Genomic DNA, 12,663 nt, shown 5'->3' with positions numbered 1-12,663 from the left:
TAGAAGAGCCAAAATGCAAAATCATATCACCATATAATTCTGACTCAATGGCATGCTTTTGGTAGAATTTGTTTCATGCCAGGGATTGGCTTGACTGATTTAGAAAATGTCATTCCCAACTACATTTTGGGGAAGGAAAGTAAAATCGATACAGAGACAGACAGACAGGTGCATGAACTCATGTGCACACACACACATAAATCAGAATCAGAAGAGAAAACAAACCCTTTTTTCAATAATAATAACTATGTATATTTTGGTAAAGTGATAGGTCTCTTAAACAGAGGTCTGCAACAGGATAATGACTTTACAAAACGTGACTGACAGTTACTGCACTACCTCTTTAATCATGTTTTCATTTCTATCAAGAATGCCTTATACTTTCATCACGTTTCAAACTCACGTTAGAGCTGAATGTGCTACTGAAGTTTCAAAGGAATGAATAAACAGAGGGTTTGTGTGAAGCTAAATGGGCTGATACGTTCAGTGAACACAAAAAAAAAAAAAGGACCATGTTATTTCATACAGGCAACACCATCAGAAAGAGCTGTTTTACCTTCTGTAGCTGGTATTCACAGAGACAGCCTGCATTGTAAGCGACGTTTTAAATTGAATGTGTTACATAGGGCTTTCTGTGTTGAATATCTGGTGTAATTATTCACCCAGGTGATATGTGTGACCATGACCTCACCACAACTGTCTTGGTATATTTTTCTTTAGACAACAGCAGTCTCAGACCTCCAGACATCTTTCTATCTTACTCAGGGAAATAAGAAACTATTAAATTATGACTACGATTGATGGGAACCTCTGACTGTCCAGGGGAAGACTAAGTGGATATCATTGGTTTGTTGGCAGGCTCTGAATGTTGTCCAAGCATTAGAGACTTCCAGCTCTACTTCTTAGGAGATTCTCATCATATTTATATTTCTTTGCTATTGATTGTAGAAATATGAAGCAGAGGTGCATGAGGCACAACTGCACTAGTATCTCCCTAGCAGGCCAGGCCAACTTCTATAGTGGACAGTGGAGCGTCAAGCCTTATTAATTTCCTGTGATAGAATTGCTTTCAGCCCAACCCTTCTGTCACTTGTGCATGATCTACAGCTCAGAGTTTCTTTTCTTGCATTGAAGGCAGTACAAAGCCCTCTCTGAAACTAGGATTTCAAGTGTTTCAGCTGGAACTGTGAACCTAAACATCTTTACAGGTTTGGCTTAATAAAAGTTCTGAATGTTGCCATCCAAAACTAAAGCAAAACTAAATGTCTTTATTTTGAAAACATGGAAATGTACATCTAAATAATCTAATGAACTGCTTGCTCCTGCTTTAGGGTGTGTGTGTGAATACTTAAACTGATACTAGAAGTGATGCCTCTTCACAATAATGCAGTAATCAGTAGCATATACGATGTTAATGATTCCTCAATGACAGGTTTAACTGAACTTTCAGCATGACTTTGAAAGAGATTACAACTTGTCAAAATTGGCTTTGATGATCATAGTGAAATGAAAACAATCCAGGTTAGAAGATTGCATTGAATTTTAGGACTCGTATGTTTTTTAAAACCATTGTAATTAGGCAGTGGTAATCTTGAAGGTGGGCTCTTGCATTCACTTACATTTGCTTTCTCTACACTATAATTTGCAATCCTGCTCCCTGTGCCCTCTAACTATATATCACACTTAAATGTATTCTCTAGCTGTACACTCACACTTTTTTCCAAAGGAAGGCAGGAATACAGAAAGAAGTTTTTGTATCCAGGTCCCATCCCTACAGAGATTTAGGCTATAAACAGTGATGCAGCCATTAAAGATAAGAAACAATAACAGAAATTCTGAAGAAGCTGTTCATCATGAAATTCTCTTTAACAATGTTATTCATCATCCTCTGTCAAAGGACCTAGAGTAATGGCAAAAAAATACTATCAACCTTAACAAAATTTATTCAAATGCAATCACTACAAAAGGTAGTGTATTTTAGCTATATGTGAAATTGAAAAGGACCACATTATTACAATAAGAGAAGACAAAATATGAAACATGGTTATGTTTTGTAAAGATTAAATTGCAGAGTTTCAGAAGGTTTATTATGTATATGAAACAAGATATGTAATTCTGGGAAGATACACTACATTTTTCATATCTAACACAGTGTTTGAATTTCAAAGTGTAAAACTCACATCAAGTGTAGTTGTGGAACTCTGATCTGTGTTTATAATAGAAAATAATTCTCCCTCTGAAATTCATCTATAAATAGAAAGCTTTGGAGAATGTAATCTTTGCCAACTTGTTCTACCGTAATAGGAATGAACAGTCTTAATTTCTACAATGGAGAATGAATGTCCGTCATACCATCATTATAGTGGAGGTATAAAAATAGAGCAGATTCATCATGATATTTTGAACTCATCCCACAATAAGCTCCTAATCTCCAACAATTTGCAGTTCAGGGACTTCTGAGACCTTTCTGCCCCTGCGACATGGTGAAGGATTTCTCAGAAAAACTAGGACAATCAAGTACTGCATTTGGAGGTTATCAAAAGACAAATGAAATTTTCTCCCTGTGCTCCAAGTTTTGAAAGAGAAGATTTGTGTTAGCAGGTTTGTTTTCCAATAATATTTTAAAATCTTCATTTTTATAATTCATCCCATAAAACATTAGAAAGACTAGCTTCCAAGCATTGGTACATCTTTTATTCTTTTCAGGCTAAAGTAGACTGCTACATATGTGGTCTTGTAGGCACCATTTTTTCATACCGGTCATTCCTTATTTAGTATGCTTATGAATGTAACTGGCCAGATACAATAGTAAGTACTCCCTTCCTGACAGTTCCTTTTTTTTCTTTCCATGTTTGCCTGCCAGGAGCTTATGCATTTCTTAAATATTTTTCAGATAATAATATCAAAAAAGAGTAAATAAAACTTGTATTATTATGTTGGTTATAGTATTCATTTAATCAGCAACCAGACCAAACAGCATACACCTCTTCACCACTAGAATGTGTCTGTCTTATCTGTTTTCCAGATAAATGTTACCTGCTAGATATGAAAATATTGTAATATACTGTTTCCTGAAACTTTTACTTTAAACAGTCACATTATATAAAACTCAACAGCTTTGATTGTTTTGTTTTGTGTTCTAAAGTTCCCATAAGCCTGTTGGGTGGATCAGAGACACAATGTAGAAGACAGTAGACATGCAAAATTTAGTGAAAAATTCCTGTAATATTTGTTGGTTTAGCATATGTCAAAATTCCCCCCTCCCTCCCCAGTCTTGACTGTCTTGATACAAACTTCATTTTCACTGAAGTTCTTTTAGTCATGCTTAAAGGCATACAAAACTATTAGTAAAATAATGATACTTTGTACGCAGTTCCTACCATCTACACAAACACAGTTTGGTGTAAAGCAGATTGGTCTTTTTCTATCTGATTAGATTCCTTTTTCAGTCCTTGAGTGTTGGCTGTAATTTGTAGACATATAAATGTGTAGAAGTGCATCATATATAAATTAGTAAAGCTAAAAAATAACAGGCCCATTTGGAACTCTTTCACTCTTACAAATCAGCAATCTAAAATCTCCACTCCAGGAGACATATAGGAGTTCAAGCAGCATACTACTCTGTATAAACACCTTTTCACTACATTCTGACAGCTTTTGACAAATGTAACACCGATAAAAATAATTTGCAATGGCTGCATCTGCCTTTTTAGAATCCATGATGAGAACTGCGAAGACTGGTTATTTATTTAAAAGTCAAGTCTATGTTCGGCAGATTTTGTGAAGTGTGAACTTTGAAATCACTTCAGTGCCATCTTATCTTCTATGCCTAAGTGAAATCCAAGCAGTTTCTAATTTCCTAACCTGTACTTTTGGTATTTTAGCTTATTCCCAAAGAACATTTAGCAAATATTGTTTGGTAACTAACCCTTTTGAATTAATTCACAATGTCACTTCTGAAATGAGAATTTGCTGGCTTGTTTTGCCTGGGTAACACTGTTACACCTACACTGTATAATAGTGCTCAGGTTCACTTGGCTGGTAAATACTTCAATCAGTGCAAGTGTTTCAATATTTATTCCAAATTCACTATTTGACTGAACATTTCTTTCCATCATACCTCAAAACAGACCTTCATGCATTCTCCTGGTGCTGAAAAATTGTGAAAAATATTTGTACTAGTTGGCCAGTATTTGGTGTGGGTTATTATGGTGAAAATGGTGGAAGTCAGTTAAAGGAAGAAAACCAACAGATTCACACTTCTAGGCTTTGACATAAAGCTAAGCATAGAGACGCCTTTAGTAAAGCCAATGAATCAAGTTTTCCTGAACCCCTATATTTCTCTAGGTAAGGTCTAGAACTGGGTTCTCTCTTGTCAATAATCATTGTCAGCATCTGACAAGCAACCATTTCTAGAAATAAAAACTTCAGGCTCTTTCAAATTAGATTGCTGAGAGATGGAAGAAACACAGCTTTTATCCAGACTACTACTGTTAACCTAATGGGTTTTTTTGTTTGTTTGTTTTTCTTTTTTCTTTTTTCACTTTCCTTCAAAATGTACCTTAAAGGACAAGAAACAAACCATATTATCTGATTCAATATCCTCAGTCAAGTTATTATTAGAGACAAAACAACAGAATTATTTCCTTTATCTGCTCATTTAATCATATCAAACCCCTTTCCCCCTCTTCTTAACAAGGACTCCAGCATTTAAGAATTTGCATAAGTAGATAGATCCCCGTGTCTCTTATGTAACTCTTCTGACCTAGCTTCAGGGCCTATACCTGGGTGAGATGATACCCTATTGTCTTTTCCCAGAAGATTATCTCCTTCACAGGAGGTTTAGGTTGGGTATTAGGAAAAAAAATCTTCCCGGAAAGTGTTGTCAGGCATTGGAACAGGCTGCCCAGGGCAGTGGTGGAGTCACCATCCCCGGAGGGGTTTAAAAGGCATTTAGATGAGGTTCTTAGGGACATAGTTTAGTGCTAGAGTTAGGTTATGGTTGGACTCGATGATCCTGAGGCTTTCTTCCAACTGAAATTGTTCTATGGCGAGGCCGAATTTCATTTTATACTCCTCACATTTTATATTATCTGCAACTCGCCCCACCAAAAAACCTATTCTTCCTGTTAGGCAGAAACACAAACTTATTAAGTATCTCCAAAGTCATCATGTTTGCCTCTGGAGTCTGTTCTTCCATATTTTTCACAGTTCTCTCTCTAGTAAATAGGAACAGTTTCTACTCTACCTGAGACCAGAAAATGATCTTTCAGTGATCTGTTTGAATATTTTTTTTTTTCTTTCTGGAAAGGGTGAAAGTATTTCTAAATGCCTGGATTTTGATCCTGTAATCAAAGTCACATGTGATACAGGACAGATAAGAAAAAGTCTTGAGTTTAATGTAGAGGAATGAAACTTGGTTAGTGGATAGAACATGGGACTGGCTGACAGGAGGTTTGGGATTTATTCCTATCATTACTATTTCCTTTTACACGATTATGATCAAGTCATTTAACCTCTGTATCTCAGGTTCCTCTATATACAGAAGAAAAAATAACATTTCTGTATTCCGGGTAGATATTGCATGGAGTGAGGCCTAATTAAAGCCAGTAAAGAATCTGGAGATCCTTGGATAAAAGGTGCTATAAAAAGTTCCAATTATTAATTGCTTTTTGCTCCCAAGTAGATTTTAAGTCACATATCTCTTTGAATCATGGATCTCTATTAAGCGAAGATTGCTAACAGTGTGGAATCCTGCAGTTGTTGGCTTTTTAATTTCAGAAACAGATGTCTTTCGAGACTGATCTTATACACTAGTCTAAAATCTCAGCTGATATCTTCAGAATTCTGAAATAACACAGAAAAAAAAACAATGCAATATTTACCCACTTCACTTTCTTTCTAAGGTTTCTGCACATTCTTCTGTCTTTCTGTGTTAAGTCCACCACCTTCAAATATATGCTTTTTCCCCAGGTGGATTAGATTTAATCTAAAGCAGTTTTTCTCTCCCCCACCCCTCCTGTTTCTAGTTAGAGAATATTCAAGAGGAGTTCGAGAAAGGGTGTGCATTGTATAAAATCTTCTGTTTCTCAGGTTACGAAGCTAAATGGTGGTACTTGAGTTACCAGACTCTTATATGAATCCTGAGCATCTAAATAGTTTCTTTTAACCACGTAGGTGGGTGTGAACCAGTGTGTAATACAATCACCTGTACTTTGGTTCCATTTTCTTCCTACAAGGCTGCAATGGTCAAAACACTCAACAGGCAATGACCCAAAACTGGTTTTTTTTCCACTCACCTTTAAAGGAATGCTCCAATTTCTTGCAACTCTGGCAAAACCTGATCTATTTTATTTTTAAGAGAGCCAGGAAATCTACAGACTATCACCTTACCTGTAACTTCCCAGACTCTGTTAGAAGGTAATTGGTTAATCACTGTATTGCTCTGAGCTGAGTGAACTATTACTTTTCGAGAAGACATAAACTCAAATCTAAACATACCTTTAAAAAAACCCACAAGATTTCTGGCATTATACCATACACCCATCATCTTAGACTGACAACAGTTGGGGTTTCTTTGAATACATAACACATGTCCAAAACCAGTTAGCTTCACTGTCACTTGGCAAAATTTTCCACAGAAATACACAAAAGTCCAGTTTTCTTCAAGTTGAGTTAAAACTCTTTGATGAGATGCATTTGTGTGATTAAAGATGAAGAAGGGAAAATGCAGAAACTACAAGAAATGTTTCTTTGAAAAATAGATGAAACCATAGCGCTGCTCAGTTTTGAACCCAGCATTGATACTGTCAGCCCTTTTTGCCTCGTTGAACATGATTTATATTCACATTTATGTTGAAATATTCCACAGGGCTGTGTGGTGTTACTTTAACTGGTGTCTGTTATCTTCCCCACTAACCTCAACTAAAAAAACACAGCTTGCACTTAGTGTAGATGTACAAGAACACTTCACTAGTTGGCACTAGAAGTATTCTTCGATGCCAAAGCCAGAATGAGCTTCCCAGCTTGATCTAAACAACTGGAACAGTACCACAAGAGAGCTGAGACGAGTCAAATTCCAAGCAAATTTTGATGTATAAAATTGACTTCTACAGGTGATTCTGGACTGGAGAAACAGACTGTTTATCACCAGGCAGCAAATGTCCATATGTCAGAATAATAGCAATGATGATGAATGTAACTTTTCTAAAGTAAAACTGCATTTTTAAACATTTCCAGGGGAAAACTACACCTTTCACTCCAGCAAAAGCAGGATTAATCATTTCCCTTTGACCCAAGGTCTATTATATTAAAGGAACCAGCTTGTAGTATTCAAGTTATTGGTGAGAGTTCCTAGCAACTGCCCTGGGTTGTTGCATTTAACTCTTTATTTATTGAAAACATTCCAGCTGCATCTATTCAATATTTATTATTATTTAACCCATAAGGAAATGGGAATTCTAAAAGCATTTTTGATCAATGGTTTCAATCTTGAAAAGCTTTCAGGTGTGGCCGACTGTGATTTCTGCAGAGTAAAACTCTACTTCTAACTCCACTCTGATCATTTGCAATTCAAGAAAATGTTTTCTGAAAGGATATTTGAATTTTTATTTTCTTTGTCAGTACTACTGCTACAGTTTCAGACATCAGACAGTGAAAGACCAGAATATGATACATATGCAACCTTGTAACTGCTGCTACCTAATGTAATGCTAATATTTTCAAGGTTACCAGTATTATTTCAGTGTTTTATTTCAAGCTGTTTCCAGTAATTACATAGTAGAGCACCTGTGCTGCATGAGCATCAAGGGTATTAAGGCCAGAAATTGTACAGATAAAAAGAACACTTATTTTTATTTTAAATTGATTTTTTTAAAAAATTCAAACAATCCAGCAGAACAGTCAACACCCAAATTTGTAAGTATGTTAAGGCATGAGAAGCAGAAAATTAAAAGGTGACTGTACAGCAGCAGCTCTAATTGGCATTATTGAAGCTGGTGAAGTACAGATAAAAAGCACAGAATTGAAAAGCTGAAGCTCCGTTCTAAAGAGCCCTTTTCAAAGAGATTTCAGATTCTACTAGTAACACAGAAAAGGACTATTGTAACTCCTTATAATTCTGTACAATTGAGATATCCAGAGAAGTGTGTCACCTGTCAGTTCATACAGCTTTACAGCAAGGCATATAAACAACATCATTATTTGCTAAAAAGATTATGATTCCTAGTGTTTGGAAACAGAGATGCTACTTCTTGTAGTCGAACTATTGAGTTCATAAAAATTTTGTTTCCAGTCATAGAACTAATTCCTTGTGTATACCAAACAATATTATGCCAACACATGTAGTATACTCACTGCATATGATCATCACAGCTATTTTGTGGTATGTTCAGAAGCTTTCATATCCCCAGTATGGCAGTGATTTCCTGCTAAAAGCATCAATCTACAACCTAAATCAATGGATCCACCAAGTCTGATTATGTATGGAATACAGAATGTGTTGACTTCAGATGGGGTATCTAAGCCACACCATTTTAAAGTAAACATGGTAACCAGATATTGTCCTTATATTTTCAACACACTGAGAGTGCAGTTTGAGAAATCTTTATGGTTGTAAATGAAAGACTCCTGTCAGGGATTCAACTTTACTCTTAATTTAGACAATACAGATTTTACCTGGTTCGAATTGCACTGATTGCCCATTATAATGTACATTATAGAGATGAGTTTATCCATAGCTTCCCTTCCCCCTTTTTCTGCAAATTTTTTTCCTTTAAGAATAACAATGTTGCATCTGATAATTTGTATTCCTGATCCAGGGGCTACCAATGAGAGAGAAGCAGGACCGAAAACAAGCCAGGAGATGACTTAACCCACACCTTTATCTCAACGAGGACGAGTTATATCTGACAGAAGTTTAATCAATCTGTTCTGAAAGCCCTCTAGTGACCATCTCCACAACACATCTAAGCAGTTTATTCCAGCACTTGTTTTATCCGGCCATCCCAAGCTTTTTGCTGCTGTCTGCCTTGGATCAACTTCGGTTTAAGTTTGCTACCATTTCCTCTCTCCAGTATGAATATATTGGAAAGAAGAAAGTATCTCTTTCCTTTCTAAGAGCCTATCATGTATTTGAAGCTCATCAAGCCCCTTTCACTTTAGAACATCTCAAGGAGTTCTACCTTTCTTTTAGGTCTCACTTGTGAAACTCTCATAGTTCATCCTTGTTTCTCCTCTGAGGTCTGTGTCCAGCTGGTCCATAGCTTTCTTGAAATGTCCCAGGACAGACATTCCCTGACCAATACTAAGCAGAGCAGAAGGATTCTTTGGCATTTTGCAGTCTGTACTTTTATCCACACTGTAAAATTACATTTGTCCTTTTACAAACACATAGTATTCTTCACTTATATTCACCTGTGGTGTTTTATAACCCCCTGCTGGGGAGACTGGACAGAGTTCATTCTGTAAAATCAGTCATAATTCCCCAAGAGAGCTTAAGTTTTGCTCAGCATGTAAAGCTCTGTGCCCTCCAGTGATCAAAGCAGTCAGTGATCACACAGACTTCTGAGAGCAAGTCATACTCTAAAACAAAAGTGTGTAAAAGAAAATCTGAAAACCACAGGACAAATTATGTGCATACCTATGGTATCAGGTATCTAATTATCTCCCACAGTCAGATCCTAACCTCACTAAAGAAATCCTTCTTCCTTTTGTCTGGCTCCCGATCTTCCCTCAGTGTCTTTAGAGTTCAGTTGGTCTCATCCATTGGATATTAAATAATGTAATTTCTTTTGAAGACTAGGTAAAGTACCTTGGTGTTTGTACATCATATAACAGTTTACTAATCATCATGTATATCACCTAATTAGACAGACTCACAGACCCATCGAGTAAATTAGATTGGAAGGGACCTTTGTCTGTTTAGTCCAAGACATGCTCAAAAGTAAGTCTAACGGGATGAGGTTGCTGTGGGACTTGTTCAGTTGAGTTTTGAATGCTATCTGTGGAAATAAATATCCTGCTGCCAGGTAAAGATTTGCATCCCTTCCTCCTGGTACCTCTACAGGTAATATGTGAAAATATAGAGCAAATACACTGCCCAGATATTTACTCTCTTCCTCTTAGAGACTTAACAGAGATGACCCATTTGCTTTTATTACTGACATTTCAAAGTGGCAAGTATTTCAGTCACTGTGGCTAACATCAAATAAAATGTCCTCCGTATTCCATCAGTCTCTATAATACGTATAATTTCATGCAGCAGTCCAGCAAGTCAAATCTGGTGATGTCACCTTAGGCTTCTTCACTTTAAATCCATAAATCTTTACCCTGTCGTCAGATACAAAATTCCTAACAAAATTTCAAGTGCAGGTTTTATACCTGATCGATGGAAGTAACAATCAACAGTAAGGACAGTATTGGAAATGCAAGAGTTAAAGTAACTTCATTAGAAAATAAAGTTATATTTTATATTATTTCATTTTTTGTTAAGTTTTTTGAAAGAAATTAGTCTTATCAAGCTTAATGGCTTTTAGTCATTCTTAACAGCTACCTAATGAGCTCTCCAATTATGTAAAGAAGAGTAATTCAATTCATACATTACTATATCCCCTCACAGCAACACAGTTCCCCTCTTCAGAAATGACTCACTCAAGGTCATGCAAACCAGAGGTAGTAACAGGACTAGAACTCAGGTATTCCTGGCTAGTGACCTTACAACTAATCCTTTAAATGATGTGTGATTTTCTTGATACTCTCTAGTTAAATACTTTTAATATCTGACATATACTTATTAGCTGTGAACAAAAACTGCACTGATATTTATATCCCCACAAACATTCTTTAGCATCAACAACAAACCCAAACCACAATATTACAATAAGTACAATCAGAACACTCCAAAAATAAAAACCAGAAAAATGAGGAAAACAAAACAAAAAAATAGAGAGAAGCTTTCTGACTCTTGCACAAGCTTACGAACTGAACTTTGCACAGTTCTTACATGGGACTACCTGTAGATAAAACAACCTACAAAGACTCATGATGTCCAATGGCAGAAAAAAGAAACTGAAAATGTTTTTTCTCAAGGGAAGATGGAATCTAAAGTTAAAAGGGAAAGAGAACTGTAAATATTTAAAATATCTTTTGTTTTTAGTAAACATCTAATTGAATATGATATAAGCTTTCCTTTTCATAAAATATTGCAAAAGACAAGAAAGCATATACAAACTACTTACCAATAAGGCTGTTTTCTAGGTATAGATTTCATTCAAAACTTGTATGACACTCTATCTCCAACAGAATCCATATACTGTTATCAGAGTCCTATAAAATTATAAAGACAAAAAAAAAAAAAAATCATTCTTTGAGAAATATTGTAAATAAGATATACTAGTATGATATTAGTAAGAAATACTATATGCTACCAAGTGTAGGATTGTAACTTTAAATGACATATGCAAATAACACAGCAAATTGCTGTCAGGTGGGTAGGTTTTGCTTTATCAGAAAGGTTGATTAATCTATATTATAGAAAGCACATTCATGACATGAAATGAATAAAAACTATGCTGCATTCATCTATTTGAATGCAAAGATTTTTCTTCCAGTGCTGCTTAAAAATTTAATGGCAATCTCACTAGAAAACTCAAAAGATTTTGAAAAATAAAAAAGTATAATTTGTCTTGTTCTCCTTTACCTCTTTAAAGCTTATTCTGAGGTAGTTATCAGACTCTCCTCAGAAGCTGGTAAAGAAAGAGAAGCACATCTGAGAACAAATCAGGCAACCTGTGTGCTTGCTCCTCTCTTCACACAGGTTGTTTTGATGGACAGTTCAGATTGGGCTAGTTAACTTAGATAACATTAATCCCACCCACAAGAACAAGCAAAACCAAATTAAATTGCCCATTTTTATTTCAGCTGTGTTCAGCTGTTTCTCATTCTTGTAATCTGTGATGTGGTTCACGAGGTAGACTTCTGCATGCTTGTGAAGTTCTGCTCTCAGATGAGAGTTCAGGCTTTAATACAATTAACTTTCCCTGAAGAAAAACATGGTTTTAGGATCAGAAATGTACTTCAGATTAGATTTCAGACACTGTTCTCAAGGTCTGAGATGACGAGAAAAGTAAACGAACCAATCTTAAGGCTCCTGTTTCAAAGTGAGGTATCAAAGTGCACAAACCCTTATTTATTCAAGACCTCTATTTGGGTAAACTTTTCATACCCTAAGCATTAGTAGGACACATAAAGCTCAGTGTTTACAAAGAAACTGCAGTATATGCAGGCTACAATGTAAATATTTTACAAGTGTGCAGAACCTCCTAAAAAAAAAAATCTTCTTTCACTTTAATGCATCCTTTGTACCAATAAAAAACCAAGCGCATGTAACTACTTCAGGCAAAAAGAATAATCTTGCCAAATACTAGACGGTTGCTGAGATACGGCCCAGTCTGTCTAATAAAGAACAAATATTACATTTCAATCTGCTTTTAGTGAGTCCAGGAGTATCCTCAGCCTAAATGCTCTTTAAGTATATTCTCCCATTTAACACACACCAATTACAAGTAGTAAAAGCAGATGGTCAAAATAAATTAGAGACAGCATACCAGCCCTCCCTCAGATCATCACCATTGGCAGATCTAAGCAGGAATACCAGCCAGTGAG

Source organism: Nesoenas mayeri (genome assembly GCF_963082525.1).
Source record: "Nesoenas mayeri genome assembly, chromosome: 1".
In the NCBI taxonomy this organism is placed as follows: Eukaryota; Metazoa; Chordata; class Aves; order Columbiformes; family Columbidae; genus Nesoenas; species Nesoenas mayeri.
This window is presented reverse-complemented; position numbering follows the sequence as displayed.